General features: G+C 39.4%; 1 pseudogene; it reads right to left on the bottom strand.

Moving 5' to 3' along the window:
* Positions 1 to 214: 214 nt before the first annotated feature.
* LOC143320593 (uncharacterized) overlaps positions 215 to 15,519 on the bottom strand; it is a 73,170-nt pseudogene continuing 57,865 nt past the window's right edge.

Here is a 15,519-nt window from a genome sequence, read left to right as displayed (position 1 = left end):
CAAACTACAATAGTTTCTGTCCTGCAGAGTAACAGATACCAGATGTCACTGATAGCTAGACCAGTAGGGGGTTGGACTTATGTAAATGAGATGCAATGAGCAGCACTGTGTTACCTGGCTCCCCTGGTAGGTGAGAATCTTTCAGGCTGAATTTCTCACTAAACTAGTTTGAGGAGTGTCTACATTGAAATGGCCACATCATCTTTAAATATTTTCAGATTTCCAGCACAGAGGAGTCGTCATTAACGTGTACAAAATGAGAGCGATCTGAAAAGTAGGATTTAAACCAGCTTAGCGCAGTTCCCTTAATGCCAATGAAGTGTTCCAGTCTCTGCAATAAGATACCATGGTCAATGTTATCAAAAGCGGCACTAAGATCCAACAAGACTAGTACAGAGACAAATCCTTTATCAGATGCAATTAGAAGGTAATTTGTAACTTTAACCAGTACTGTCTATGTGCTATGATGCACTCTAAACCCTGACTGGAAATCCTCAAATAAATTATTTTTGTGTAGAAAGTCGCACAGCTGATTAGCAACTGCTTTCTCAAGAATTTTTGAGAGAAAGGGAAGGTTGGATATCGGTCTACAGTTGGCTAAAACCCCTGGATCAAGAGTAGGCTTTTTAAGTAGGGGTTTTATTACAGCTGCTTTAAGGGACTGTGGTATGTAGCCTGTTGATAAAGACAGATTGATCATGTCTAATGCGGAAGAGTCAATTAAAGGTAAATCTTCTTTAAGCAGCTTAGCATGCACTGAAGAATGTGGAGGCTCAATCACGGATCAGAGTTTGAGGACTCCGAGGCATAGGGCTCTTGGTTAGGTTTTAAAAATACACTTTTTTTTTTAACCTGTATTATCTTAAATCAAGGACTATTTTAATGGACAACTCAGGGGATGACTTTTGCTCTATTGAACAAAATCACTGAGGGGGTGTATTGGTCAACTAAAAGACAGGTAAACTTACTAAACAAACTGGTCAGTCTGGCTCTGACTGTCCTCTGAACATCACTGAGGAGGTGGGTGAGAGGAGGATATTAGCCAAGTTGACATTGATCAAGGACAATCCATCCCACCCTCTGCATGAGACTTTGTATGCCTGTGATTGACTGTTTGGTGTGTGCTTCACCAAACACTGAAAGAGACCTGAACTTGTTGCTGCTTATCTGGTTCTGCCAAGTCTGAAATTGAAGTTGCTACAAGCAATACCTGTGTTCTGGTGGTACTGCAATTGGGTCCTTAACCCCCCTGTTACATCAAAAATCTCTGGGATGAACCTCCTCTCATGAACCTGTGGCATTCATGAGGCTGAACTAGTAATTTATGACATGTTTGATCAGTCAAGATTTTGGTGAAATCTGACTCTCATGAGGCTCAATGTTTGGATTAACAAACATGCAAATCCTCCTCAGCTATGAATGCAATAAGGATTCTGACAAGAAACACACTGACCAAATATCCCTGCAGGACTACCTACACATCAGAACCTCTATCTTTTCCATCGACCACAGGATTGCATTTAAGGGCAGATGTCATTTTTCCAAGGCCTAAGAGAGTCATATTTGCTTCTTTTAACACTTAGAAACATTAGCATTATACAGTAGAACTACAAAGATAACTAACATGATTAAAAACACGGTCAACAAGCATGACAGGGTGACCTGGTGTTAAAATTAGACCGAAGAAAGATGAGCTACAACCAGAACCATCTTACAAACTAAAGGAGAACTGTGTTCTGTTGACTGTTGAACTACTTCACATCACAACAGTGCATTTCACCAGAGCTCTGACCCTGTGGCCTGCTTCACGGCTCTATTCCAGACAATTGCCTGCTGTTGTTGTCACCTTAGTCTGAAAGGGCACTGCACGTTTCGGGGTAGACAGACAAGCAGAGGCTTTCTCACTGAAGGTCCCAATAGATGGATAAAGTGGGCAGAGATGCCTAGAAAACACCTGACCTACATGAAGGGCTCCTTGGGTCACATGCATTACAGAGCTCTCAGTAGACCTGTGTGTGAAAACCTCAGGGGACCCGCAAGAGACACAGCTTCTATAAAAAAAAACAAACAAACAAACAAACAAAAAAACTACTTACTCATACAAAGTTTAGCTAAGACTTTCAATTCAAATAAGACTTAAATGAAAGTTTTATGTAAAATTGATTAATCAGATATTGTTTGCATAATGATTATGTGATTATTTTTTAATATTACATATCTTTCTTCTCCTCAGCTACATTCTCTGAGAGTTACTGGAAGATATCTATATTTTCTTATAACAGACTGGGCACATAATTTCTCCAGCATATTTTGGATTTGGTTAGTGTCCAGGCTGATTTTGCAGCACCCTGCATGTTAATCTCATCTTGAGTCCTAACCCTCAACTTGTGAACCCCCAAATACTTTTCCATTCACTTGAAGCAGCACCTAATCCAAAGGGAGAGATCAGAAATTCGTTTTCTAGCAGACTGCGTTAGTTTCAGACTTGGAAATGCTGACTTTCATCATCAACTGCTACACAAACATCTGGGGGTCACAGTTGAATGAAGCCGACAGAACTACATCACCAATAAAAAATATGCAACCTTAAGGTTGCCAAACTGGGTCCCATCTATTCCTCAGATGTGCCTAAAATCACATAATCTGTGACATGGCACAACCTTGACAGCAGTCTTATGTACAACATACATCTGTATTGCTTTACCATTCTACTATTTTTTTTTTTATTCCATTAATTCGGCTGTTGCGCACATAACCTGTAAAATCCCCCACTCCAGTACCTCACATGCATACTTTCCATAAATTGGAACCTCACAGCATGGCTGAACAAAGACAGGTCTGTATGTAAAACCAAAAAGCCTGAACAAAGGCCCACAGGTAAAAACTAAAGCCTGATAAATAACTCAGGTCAGAGAACAAAGAAATACTGCCAAAATTCTGTCAGGCCTTGTAAACCACACCTGAGTGTAGGATTTGAATCCAAATCCTGGTTTCCCATTGGAAGAGACCCATCAGAACTCAGGGGAATCCCCACATCATGGCAATGACATCATCAAGAATATAAGACTAACAGACCGCAAATCCTGTTGTTGCTGTTTGAGAAACCTCAATCACAGTGCTTCCTGCTTGATTCTGTATACTGAACATGTTACATTGATTGTGTGTCCTGCACTGCTGGGCTTTGCTTTGTTTTTTTGCCACTGTGGTAAAGCCACTAAGCTGCACTTCATCAGTAAAAAAAAAACCAGTGCCATGGCTAATGAACACTGAGTTGAGTTCACTCATCAGGTTTCTGTGTGATAAAGAGACAGTTATTGTGTCATCTTGTGCCAACTCGGGTTCCTTCTGATTTGCTGTGAATGCCTTTCCCTCTCTTTTTTTTTTACTAACCCACATACACACATCCACATACCTTTACATTCACTCACACACACAATAAAGATGCAGATAACAGTAGCGGAATTCAGCTTCGCTCACTTTTGTTGAGACAACAGATGTTTATTGATTGAAGAATTATTAATTGATGTGTTGCTGAAGTTATAAAATATATATAATCTAAAAACTACATTGAAAGAACAGTTGTCTGTGATTATTTGTGTATATTTGTTGTGGTAACAGCTGGTTGTGAGGGTCAGCCTCTGATTCATCCCTTCACTGTCCAATTGAGAAATAAAAAATGGTATTTTAAACATCTGCATTTTAAGTGAACAGCCCCTTTTGTGAGACTGTATCCCTGGTCCCTGATCTTAGGATGATGACCCATGAAACGTTTCACTTTGGTAATAACATTTACAGCCAATAGTAAAGTATAGTAGTTCAGTATAAATAAAACCTTCAATACACATGTAATAGTGTTTGATGATTTTACATTACGCCCTTTAAAATTCTTTTTTATACCAAACATAATGTGAAATTATGGTAATCTGGAAATTACAAGGTTTAGTATAATTACATTTAATAATTAAATGCAACTGATATATGCACACATACTAATCATAGGTCAAAACAAAGCTAAATTTTACTAAATCATAAAAGCCATAAGTGGTGAAAGAGCTGTTTGGGAGCTGAAACAGCTTGATAGTATTGCTGAGCTGATCCAAATGATTTGGCTCACAAACAAACAAACAAACAAACAAACATAATACATAGCTAACAACATTCTGGTATTATGACAATTAGTGAATTGCATAATGCGTTACTAAAGGATATTCAGCATTCAGTGACTAATGACGATGCCAAACCTTTATTAACATTAAACAGTGGAGACGAGGGGGACATTCTTCTTTTGCCGAGTTTTATGGTGGCTGGCATCCATATAAGCTGCATTAGTGCTACCTTTTGGACTGTACAGTAAAAGCTTCACAGTGAGGATGATTTACAGTGTCCATCCAAAGTGATCCTATTCATGACACTGTTCCTTCCATAACCCAGACCCAATTGTCTGAGTACGTGCAAATCATTCTTTTAGTTTATCATCTAGATCTTCTCCACATATACAGGTGCATCAAGAAAAATTAGAATATCATGGAAAAGGTCAATATTTTTTGTCAATTATTTCAGAAAGGGAAACTTTATCTATTCAAGAGTCATTACATGTAAACTAAATGTTTCAAGCATTTGTTGATTTTAATTTTGATAATTAGGGCCTACAGCTCAAAAAAATAAAAATAAAAAAAACGTACCTCCGAATATTAGAATGGTAGAATGGGTAAATCACTATTTCTGCAGTATAAATACCCGCAATCTCTCAGTCAGGGTCAGTACACACAACTGCAATCATGGAGAAGACTGCTGGCTTGACAGTTGTCCAGACACTCACTGACATCCTCCAGAAGGAGGTTAAGCCACAAAAGATGACTGCTGAAAGAGCTGGCTGTTCACAGAGTGCTGTATCAAAGCATATTCATGGAAAGTTGACTGGAAGGGCGAAGTGTGGTAGGAAAATGTGCACAAGCACCAGGGATGACGGCAATCTCAAGAAGATTGTCTAGCAAAGTCGATTCAAGAATGTGAGGGAGTTTCACAAGGAGTGAAATGAGGCTGGAGTCAGTGCATCAAGAGCCACCACACACAAACGTGTCTTTGAAATGGGCTACCAATGTCGCATTTCTAGTGTCAAGCCACTGCTGAACCAGAGACGACTTCAGAAGCATCTTACCTGGACTAAGGAGAAGAAGAACTGGACCACTGCTCAGTGGTCCAAAGTCCTCTTTTAAGATGAAAGTAAATTTTGTATTTAATTTGGAAATCAAGGTCCCAGAGTTTGGAGGAAGAGTGGAGAGGCACAGAATCCAAGTTGCCTGAAGTCGAGTGTGAAGTGCCCTCAGTCAGTTATGATTTGGGTGCCATGTCATCTGTTGGTGTTGTTCCACTAAGTTTTGTCAAGTCCAAAATCAACACAGCCATCTACCTGGAGATTTTAGAGCACTTAATTCTTCTGTCTGCTGACAAGATTAATGGAGATGCTTTTCTTCCCTGTCCAGCAGTTTTGGCACCTGCCCACAGTGCCAAAACTGCTCGGAACTGGTTTGCTGACCATGGCATTACTGTGCTTGATTGGCTGGCCAACATGCGTGACCTGAGAATCTATGTGGTATTGTCAAGAGGAAGATGAAAGATGCCAGACCCCACGATACAGATGAGCTGAAGGCCCCTATCAAAGCAACCCAGACTTCCATCACACCTCAGCAGTGGCACAGGCTGATCGCCTCCATGCCATGCCGCATTGATGCAGTACTTTGTGCAAAAAGAGCCCCAACAAAGTATTGAGTGCATAAATCAACATACTTTTCAGAAGTTTGACTTTTTTGTGAAGTCCTTTTTTATTGATCCTATGAAATATTCTAATATTTTGAGCGACTGAAATTTTGATTTTCATGAGTTGTAAGCCATAATTATCAAAATGAAAACAAAAAAGACTATATTTCAGTTCATGTGTAATAACTCTAAAATATATGAAATTTTCACTGTTTGAATTACATTACGGGAAAATATGAACTGTTCCATGATATGCTAATTTTTTGAGATGCACCTGTATATTAAATTTCCCTGGCCCAATAAAGTCATATGTCCACAACATTCAAGAATCTCCTGGAATTGTCCAATATGAACTTAATCCTCTCTGACTTCCCCTGCGCTATACAAATACAATCCATTTGCCATTTACCATTCAGCTCCAGCTTTCAGCAAACTTGGTGCAAAAGAGGTGTGTATATGTGTGCCCGTGTATTACTCACATTGTGGGGACAGAAATCTGTTTTCACAGTCACACTGTGGGGACTTGCCTTACTTGGTTAGAGTAAGGGTTAGGGTAAGGCAAGTTGTGGTTATGGTTGTGTTAAATCTCCAGGAAATGAATGGAAGTCTATTAAATGTCCCCAAAAATGATTAAAACCTACCGTTTTTGTGTGTGTGTGAGTGTGTGAGAGTGTGTGAGAGAGAGAGTGTATGAGTGAGTGAGTGTGTGTGTATAGCTGTCAAGAGTGTACTCTGCTCTTCCTAGGCTGCAAAATGCCATTACATAGATTTATTTAGTGCCTCTTTATTGTGCATCAACCTCATGTTTATATGACTTGAAACGTAAACAAACACTTTTATGCTCATCAGACATGGCTGAGGTACGAGCCATGCACAGGGCCATTGCAGACACCTGCACTGATTACAATGAGCCTATTTGTTGCATGAGAAACACAAGTAGCAAAAACACGTCTAATAAAGTTTGTCAGCAGAATCCCCATTAAGAGCAATCACAAGGTAAATTAAAGTTGCCATGTAGAGGGTATGCTGAGACTATAGTAGACAGTCTTTTTATTACAAACCATAATATATAATGCTTTCATACTTGGGCAGTTATTTTGGTGGAAGTAATGCAAAAGTAGCATAATCAGTAATGCATTACTCCACACAGACAGTAATATTGTAAAGTAACTTACTCAACATGTGATGGCTGTGGTCTCGGGTCACTGTGTTCTCCTTTCTTTTCTCCCATGTCTGATACTGCATTTTTTTCTTTTCCACTCTCACTCAGCAGGATGGAGCGGTAGAGAGGCGCACCGATCTACTCAGGGAGCAGACTCATGAGCCACACCTGCACCTCATCAGCTATTAGCTCGGCTTCTTAAGCCACCTCATGCTCCACTCTTGTGCCGGACTATTCTCTTAGTTCCAAGCCGAACGCAGCTCGTCAGAATAGATCGCTCATCTCTCGTCTCGCTCCTCCTGTGTATTTTTCAGAAAACTTGTTCACGATTTTTTTCATAGTCGCCTTTTGTTACTAGTTTGTTAGATTGTCTCCCAGTTGTCTGGTGAGTTTTGAGTTACGTTATTTTGTTACTTCTGCTCTTTGTTTTTTTACCCTTTTTCCCGTCAGCGGTGATTCTCAGTTCCTCTCGCTTGCAAGCGTTATTCCCTGGTTCAGGTGATTTTTTTGTTTGTACTTTTGATTAATAAATCCTGGTTTCCAACGTCTCTGCCACTGTGTCCTGGCCTTCCTTTTCCACAAACCGTAACACAACACTGGTTATGGACAGCCAAGAATAGAGACTTCTACTACTGCTTTGCCTTGCTTGCCTCCCATTAACATGCTCACTCAATTACTACTCCTTTGTACTGATTTTATGCTGATAATTACCTTGTTAAGCAGATTTTTTTTATTGGTTAGAACTTCAATTATAATATGAAATTTTATTACATTTAAACATTAATGACAGTTTTTTAGATTGCTTTTAGTCTTGATGATTTCATCCAAATTACCTTCATATATACAGTACTGTGCAAAAGTTTTAGGCAGTTGCTAAAAAATTTCTCTAAACAAAGAATGCTTTAAAAATGTATTAATAGTTTATTTTCATCAATTAACAAAATGCAGTGAACGAACAGAAGAGAAATCTAAATCAAATCAATATTTGGTGTGACCACCCTTTGCCTTCAAAAAAGCATCAATTGTTCTAGGTACACTTGCACACAGTTTTTGAAGGAACTCGACTAATAGGTTGTTCCAAACGTCTAGAACTAACCACAGATCTGTGGATGTAAGCTTCCTCAAATCCTTCTGTCTCTTCATGTAATCCCAGACAGGCTTGATGATGTTGAGATCAGGGCTCTGTGGGGGCCATACCATCACTTCCAAAACTTCTTGTTTTTCTTTACACTGAAGATAGTTCTTAATGACATTGGCTGTATGTTTTGGGGTCGTTGTCCTGCTGCAGAATAAATTTGGGGCCAATCATACACCTCCCTGATGGTATTAGATGATGGATAAGTATCTGCCTGTACTTCTCAGCATTGAGGACACCATTAATCCTGACCAAATCTCCATTTCCAGAAATGTAGCCCCAAACTTACAAGGAACCTCCACCATGTATCACTGTTGCTCACAGACACTCATTATGGTACCACTCTCAAGCCCTTCGGCGCACAAACTGCCTTCTACTATAGCCAAATATTTCATATTTTGACTCATCAGTCCAGAGCACATGCTGCCATTTTTTGCAGTTCCTATGTTTTCTTGCATAGTTGAGTCGCTCAGCCTTGTTTCCATGTCGGAGGTATGGCTTTTTGGCTGCAACTCTTCCATGAAGACCACTTCTGGCCAGACTTCTTCAGACATAGATGGGTGGACCTGGGTCCCACAGGTTTCTGTCAGTTCTGAGCTGATGGCACTGCTGGATATCTTCTGATTTAAAAGGGAAATAAGCTTGATATGTTCTTCATCTGCTGCACTAAGTTTCTTTGGCCAAGCACTGTGTCTGTGATCCTCAACATTGCCTGTTTCTTTGTGCTTCTTCAAAAGAGCTTGAACAGCACATCTTGAAAACCCAGTCTGCTCTGAAATCTTTGTCTGGGAGACACATCGCTGATCCAGGATAACTACCTTGTGTCTTGTTGCTGTGCTCAGTCTTGCCATGGTGTATGACCTGTGACATGAAACTGTCTTCCACAACCTCGCCTTGGTAGCAGATTTGGCTGTTCCTCACCCAGATTTAAGTCTCCTACACAGTTGCTCCTGTTTCAGTTAATGACTGTGTTTCAACCTACATGTGAAATTGATGATCATGAGAACCTGTTTAGTATAATTGGTCGATCATACACCTGAATATAATCCTACAAAATCATTGACTTTGTGCAAGTGTACCTACAAGAATTGATCCTGGTGAAGGCAACAGGTAGTAACACCAAATATTGGTTTGATTTAGATTATTCTTTTGCTCATTCAATGACAAGAAACTATTAACATTTACATTTTTGAAAGTATTCTTAGTTTACAGCATTTTTTCCCACACCTGCCTAAAACTTTTGCACAGTAATGTCAAGTGTCTTTACAAAAGCATGGCTTCCTACACTTGACAAAGGAAGGACTTGACCAAACTTCTGGATTTCACTCGTTCTTTGTTTTATTTAGGAGCAAAAAGCAGGTGAAAAACCTGCAAACATACAAAATAAACACATGTAAATAAAACTCATCATTTTCAAAACAAGTACATCTTTAACAGAAACCTAGTTCTGGATTTTAGAACCATATAAATTAACCCGTTTTTATTTTATACTTGTATAATGTATTCCTGTCACTATTTTAAATAAACTTATTTTTAACTCAAATGAAATCAAATATTTGAACCGTATTTACCATAGATTTTAACACTATTTTTTTTTAAACGGAAATACTGTATTTTTTTTATACATAAATTAAATCATTTTAATTTGCACTTTAACAAAGCAAAATTCACCAAACCTTTAACTACTGCTATTTATGTATTTTATCAACCCCAACACAATAAATTCAACTCAAGTTGTCTTTTTTTTTTTTTTTTTTTTTTTAAGACAAGGCTTTTTTGAGCAAACTAATATAGGCTTCTTCAAATAAACACGGTAGCAAAGAAACGAACATAAGCACAATGCCCAACCAAAACTAAACTAAGCAGATCTCCAATCAATAACTACGGTGGCCGGGAGGTGCAAACCAACATTACAAAATCTGAGACAATTTAACATTTTGGAAAACAAATTAACAAGACGTGAAACACATTTACAAGTGCCGAGACAAATTTACAAGTGGCGAAACAAATTTACATTTTGGAAAACAAATTAACAAGACGTGAAACACATTTACAAGTGCCGAGACAAATTTACAAGTGGCGAAACAAATTTACATTTTGGAAAACAAATTAACAAATACAATCTACCGGAAAGGGAACGTCCCAAATACGGGGTTGACCCGGAAGTGATAACGGGAGCGGGTCAGTTCAATTTGTTGATGTTTTCAATAGACGGAGATGGACAGAGACGGAGTCATGTTTTGCCTGTTTTGTGGCAAACACATGAGCCAATTAACACGGTTTTGTTTTTCGTGTACTGTATGCACTGCTCTAACATATCTGGTCCGCCGGTCTGGTCCATGCCTCTTAAACACTGTAACGACCGACCACACGAAAAACAAAACCGCGTTAATCGGCTCATATGTTGTCCACAAAACGGGCAAAACATGACTCGGGTCGTTTCTCAATACCAAGTACGCCAAGTTCGGACTTACGAACTTGACAGTTCGGACTTAGCAAGTTCGACCTGGGAGTACAGTCTCTCCAGGACGGGAGGACGCAGGATGGTCATTCTGCAATAGATGAGATGCGGACTTTTTAATTGGAACAGTACTTGGGCTCAGACTGATGACATTTCTCAAGTACACAAGAACACAAGTACAGAGAAGAACGCATATTGAGAAAGGCCTTCGGTCTCTGTCCATCTCCGTCCATTGAAAATGTCAACAACTCGAATTGACCCGCTTCCGTTATCACTTCCGGGTCAACCCGGTATTTGGGACGTTCCCTTTCCGGTAGATCGTATTTGTTAATTTGTTTTCTGAAATGTAAATTTGTTTCGTCACTTGTAAATTTGTCTCGGCACTTGTAAAAGTGTTTCGTGTCTTGTTAATTTGTTTTCTGAAATGTAAATTTGTTTCGGGAATTGTAAATGTGTTATGGTAATGTAATGTTGTTTTATGATATGTAAAAATGTTTTCCAAAACGTAATTTTGTCTCACAGTTTGTAATGTTGGTTTGCACTTCCCGGCCACCGTAAATAACAGACCATGTGAAATTCGCAAGCTGAGCTTACCGGTAGCCCTCTGAATCAAAAGCCCTTTTCCCATGCGTTTCATTCGTGTGTGATTGAAATTATTTCTTTTGTCTCTTTGCGACCGTTTCGGCCGTCCTCTGCTTCGTTGACTGCCAGCCAAACGACCGGCGCATTACTTGCATTTTGTTTGAGCTTGGCGCACGCTGCTGATTGACCTGATTGTGTTCACCTGTTGAAGCGCGCCGCGGAGCAGCGCGGCCGCCGTCGCGCACACGCAGCAGAGTAGCATGCGCAGCCACATCTCCAGGCAGATCGACGCAACAAGTAATGTATATGTATACTATATAAACACACTCACACATATACAGGTCGGGGAAAAAAAATAAGAGACCACTGCAAAATTACTAGTTTCTCTGATTTTACTATTTATAGGTATGTGTTTGAGTAAAATTAACATTTTTGTTTTATTCTATAAACTACTGACAACATTTCTTCCAAATTCCAAATAAAAATATTGTCATTTTTAGAGCATTTATTTACAGAAAATGCCAAATTGGTTAAAAAAGCAAATAAGATGCAGTGTTTTCAGACCTCAAATAACACAAAGAAAACAAGTTCACATTCATTTTTAAACTACACAATACTTATGTTTTAAAGAGTTCAGAAATCAATATCTGGTGGAATAACCCTGATTTTCAACTACAGCTTTCAAGCATCTTGGCATGTTCGCCACCAGTCTTTCGCATTGCTGTTGGGTGACTTTATACCACTCCTGATGCAAAAATTCCAGCAGCTCAGCTATGTTTGATGGTTTGTGACCATCCATCTTCCTTTTGATCACATTCCAGAGGTTTTCAATTGGGTTCAGGTCTGGAGATTGGGCTGGTCATGACAGGGTCTTAATCTGGTGGTCCTTTATCCACACCTTGATTGATCTAGCTGTGTGGCATGGAGCATTATCCTGCTGGAAAAACCAATCCTCAGAGTTGGGGACCATTGTCAGATCAGAAGGAAGCAAGTTTTCTGCCAGGCTAACCTTGTACGTGGCTTGATTCATGCATCCTTCGCAAAGATGAATCTGCCTGATTCCAGCCTGAATCACCCCCAGATCATCACCGATCCCCCACCAAATTTCACAGTGGGTGCAAGACGCTGTGGCTTGTAAGCCTCTCCAGGCCTCCCTCTAACCATTACATGACCAGGTGTTGGGCAAAGCTGAAAGTTGGACTCATCAGAGAATATGGCCTTACTCCAGTCCTCTATGATCCAATCCTTATCATCTTTTGCAAACCTCAGCCTGGCTCTTCTTTTCTTCTCATTGATGAAGGGCTTTTTTCTAGCTTTACATGACTTAAGCCCTGCCCAGGAGCCTGCTTTGAACCGTTCTTGATGTGCACTTCACCCCAGCTGCCATTTGCCATTCTTTTTGTAGGTCACTTGATGTCATCCTAAGGTTGCTGAGTGACATTCGAATGAGTTGACAGTCATCCCAGTCAGTGCAAAGTCGTTTTCATCCTCTGTCATTCTGTAGCTTTGTTGTCCCCAATGTCTGCTGCATGACATTGTTCTTATGAACCGCCATCTTAGAAATTTTAAATATGGAAGCAACCTGACACTCACTGTATCCCTCTGCCAGTAAAGCCAGAGTTGAACCCTTCTTTTCCTCACTCAAAACTTTTCTTTTCAACTCTTTTGGAATGGTTAATAGTTATTTTTTTGATTCCAATTACTTTTGAGGTACTATGAGCCCTGTTTTTGCCATCCAGCTTGTCCTATTGCAAGAGGATAGTGATGACCACAGCAGTGGTTTTTATACTTTTCCTCGTTAAATAAAATTTGGTTCAGGTGATCACCAAATGCACATATGTCAAACTCAAGGCCCATGGGCCAAAACTGGCCCACGATGGAATTATCTTTGGCCCGCATGATAATATTTAATTATTATTAGAGCTGGCCCGCCGGTATATTGCATGCAACTCTAGTACTACAAGTTCCACAGTGCACTGCCAGTGCGTTAGCACATCAATCAAAAGCCTGCAAGTGCGAGTCCCTGCCCCATTCGTTCATCAGCAGCCTGATGGAGCTCATTACCTGTGGTCAACTTTCAGCTACCCTCTCCCCAAAAAATGGCTAAATGGACAGTGGACTTGAAAATAGGGGTTTTCAAGGCAGGTGGGAGGCAGAGTATGCGTTCATGGATATGAAGGACAAAGCTATTTGTTTTCCGTGCGGAGACAGTGTGGCTGTCATGAAAGAATATAACGTATGAAGACACTATGAAACGAAACACCGTGACAGGTAAATGACTCTGGAAAAGCTGCATAAAGAACCAGAGGAAATGAATGCAACTGATTTTTCTTGTAATGTTTAATGTTGTTGTTTATAGATAAAAACGGTCTTTTAAGCTGTGTTAGTTCAAGGTTCAAGTATCTGGCTTAGACTAGTGCGCATCAGAGAGCAGCACACTCACGTTCCCTCAAGCTCCCAGGCCTCTGGTAGAGGACCCAAGCTTGAAGGAGGCACAATACCACCCCAGGCGGGTGGGTGGTATTTTAGAAATCTTTCAAAAAAACTTGTTTGAAACTAAAAATGTTATTGTTTATTTGGTAAATAACAAACTGAAATGACTAAATAGTCCTTTTACAACGCATAATAACCAAAAAATATTTTGTTAGGCCTCCTTTGGCCTTGATACCAGCTTGCATTCTTGCTGGCATTGTTTTTATGTACTTTTTGACAGTCTCTTTTGTTATTGAGTTCCAAATAGTTTGGAGCTGTTCCCACAGACTTGCTTTAGCTGAAACTTTTATGCGATCAATCTTTGAATCTACTAAATCCAAAAGTTGTTCAATAGGATTCAAATCCGGACTTTGACTTGGTCAGTCCATCAGTTTCAGTACTCCAGATTCCTTTTTCTTGGTCAAATAGTGGGGTCATTGTCTTGTTGGTATATGAACCCACGTCCAATCAGATTCAGTCCAGAAGGGATTCCATGATGCACTAAGATGTTGTGGTAGACAGTCTTGTTCATGATACCGTCAATTTTTACTAATTTGCCTATGCCGTTCCACAAATGGAACCCCATACCATAATGGAATCTCCTGTTCTCCAGCTTTTCTGTGGACATAAACAAGAAGACTTCAAACTTGGGCTCGTCCTTCCAGAGTGCCGTCTTCCAGTCATCAGCAGTCCAGTGTTTGTGCTCCCTGGCAAATCTGAGGTGTTTCTGGATGTTTGCAGGCCTCAATAATGGCTTCTTAGCAGCTATTCTTCTCTGTAAGCCTTGTTCCGTCAGTCGTCTGCTTATGGTCATTCTGGAGACTTTCTCAGACTCTAATCTAGAAGCATCCATCTCTGCCTGAAGATCAGCAGAGGTCTTCCTTCTGTCTCTAGTACTTAAAATCTTGACGAGTCTGACATCTGCTTCAGTTAACTTTCGTTTCCTGCCTCTTCCTTGGTGCATTTTGTAAGTAGCAGTCTCGGCAATTGACTCCAAAGAATACCTGACCACACTGTGAGAACACTTTATGTCTTTCCCTATTTGTCTCAGAGACCATCCAGCATCATGAAGTGCTTTAATGCGGACTCTTTCATTTTCAGTGAGATTTACCATTTTGAACAGGAATGAGGAATTTCAAACTGAATTCACCTTTTTATACCCAAATTTGAGCCGGCTCACTGGGCTTCTCTGAGAAGTCAGAAATAAATCAAGCATAACATTCAACCACTAAAACTAATATTTCTGTTCAGGAATGCAAGTAAATAACTATAATTTGACATATTAATCAAGAAATAATAATGTGCTTTACTATTTTTCTTTTTTTTTTTTGTAAATCATTAAATTTGAAAATTCATGGATAACAATAATATTCAGTTAAAGAGCTTCTACCCTTACAGAAAAACCACATGAATTTCACATGTGATTTTGCACATGTTGAACATGGGAAACATGTGGTTTTGGAACATTTTTCATGGTCTAATGTGTGAAACCCATGTAAATTCCTATGTGAAACCCATGTGATCACATGTGGTAACATGTGGTTACCACATGTGATCACATGGGTTTTACATAGGAATATTTATTTATTTATTTATTTATTTAATTTTTCTGATGATTTGTTTAGTCACACCAAAATTGAATTCCATTTACCACTATTGTATGGAGAGAGAGGCAGAAATCTCGGAGACAGATATCTAAAAATCTGAACATAAAAACTTTACAGGGCTGGCAATTGGTGCATTGGGACCATTATGTAAAATATGTCATTCTTCATTGACCTGTCACAAAGGAAATTAGTACAGATTGACAGGAAACTTAAATAAATAAACACTCATAAAAAAAAATAGTTAAAAAGCATGTCAAATAAAATAAAAATAGAATTAAGTAAAAGTGATGAAATGAGCAATTCAAGTATTACACTACAATGGAGACCTGGCTCTGTCTTGGAC

Source organism: Chaetodon auriga, chromosome 5 (genome assembly GCF_051107435.1).
Source record: "Chaetodon auriga isolate fChaAug3 chromosome 5, fChaAug3.hap1, whole genome shotgun sequence".
Lineage (NCBI taxonomy): Eukaryota > Metazoa > Chordata > Actinopteri > Chaetodontiformes > Chaetodontidae > Chaetodon > Chaetodon auriga.
The sequence above is the reverse complement of the archived record's forward strand: the minus strand, read 5'-3'. Positions and strand labels throughout refer to the sequence as shown.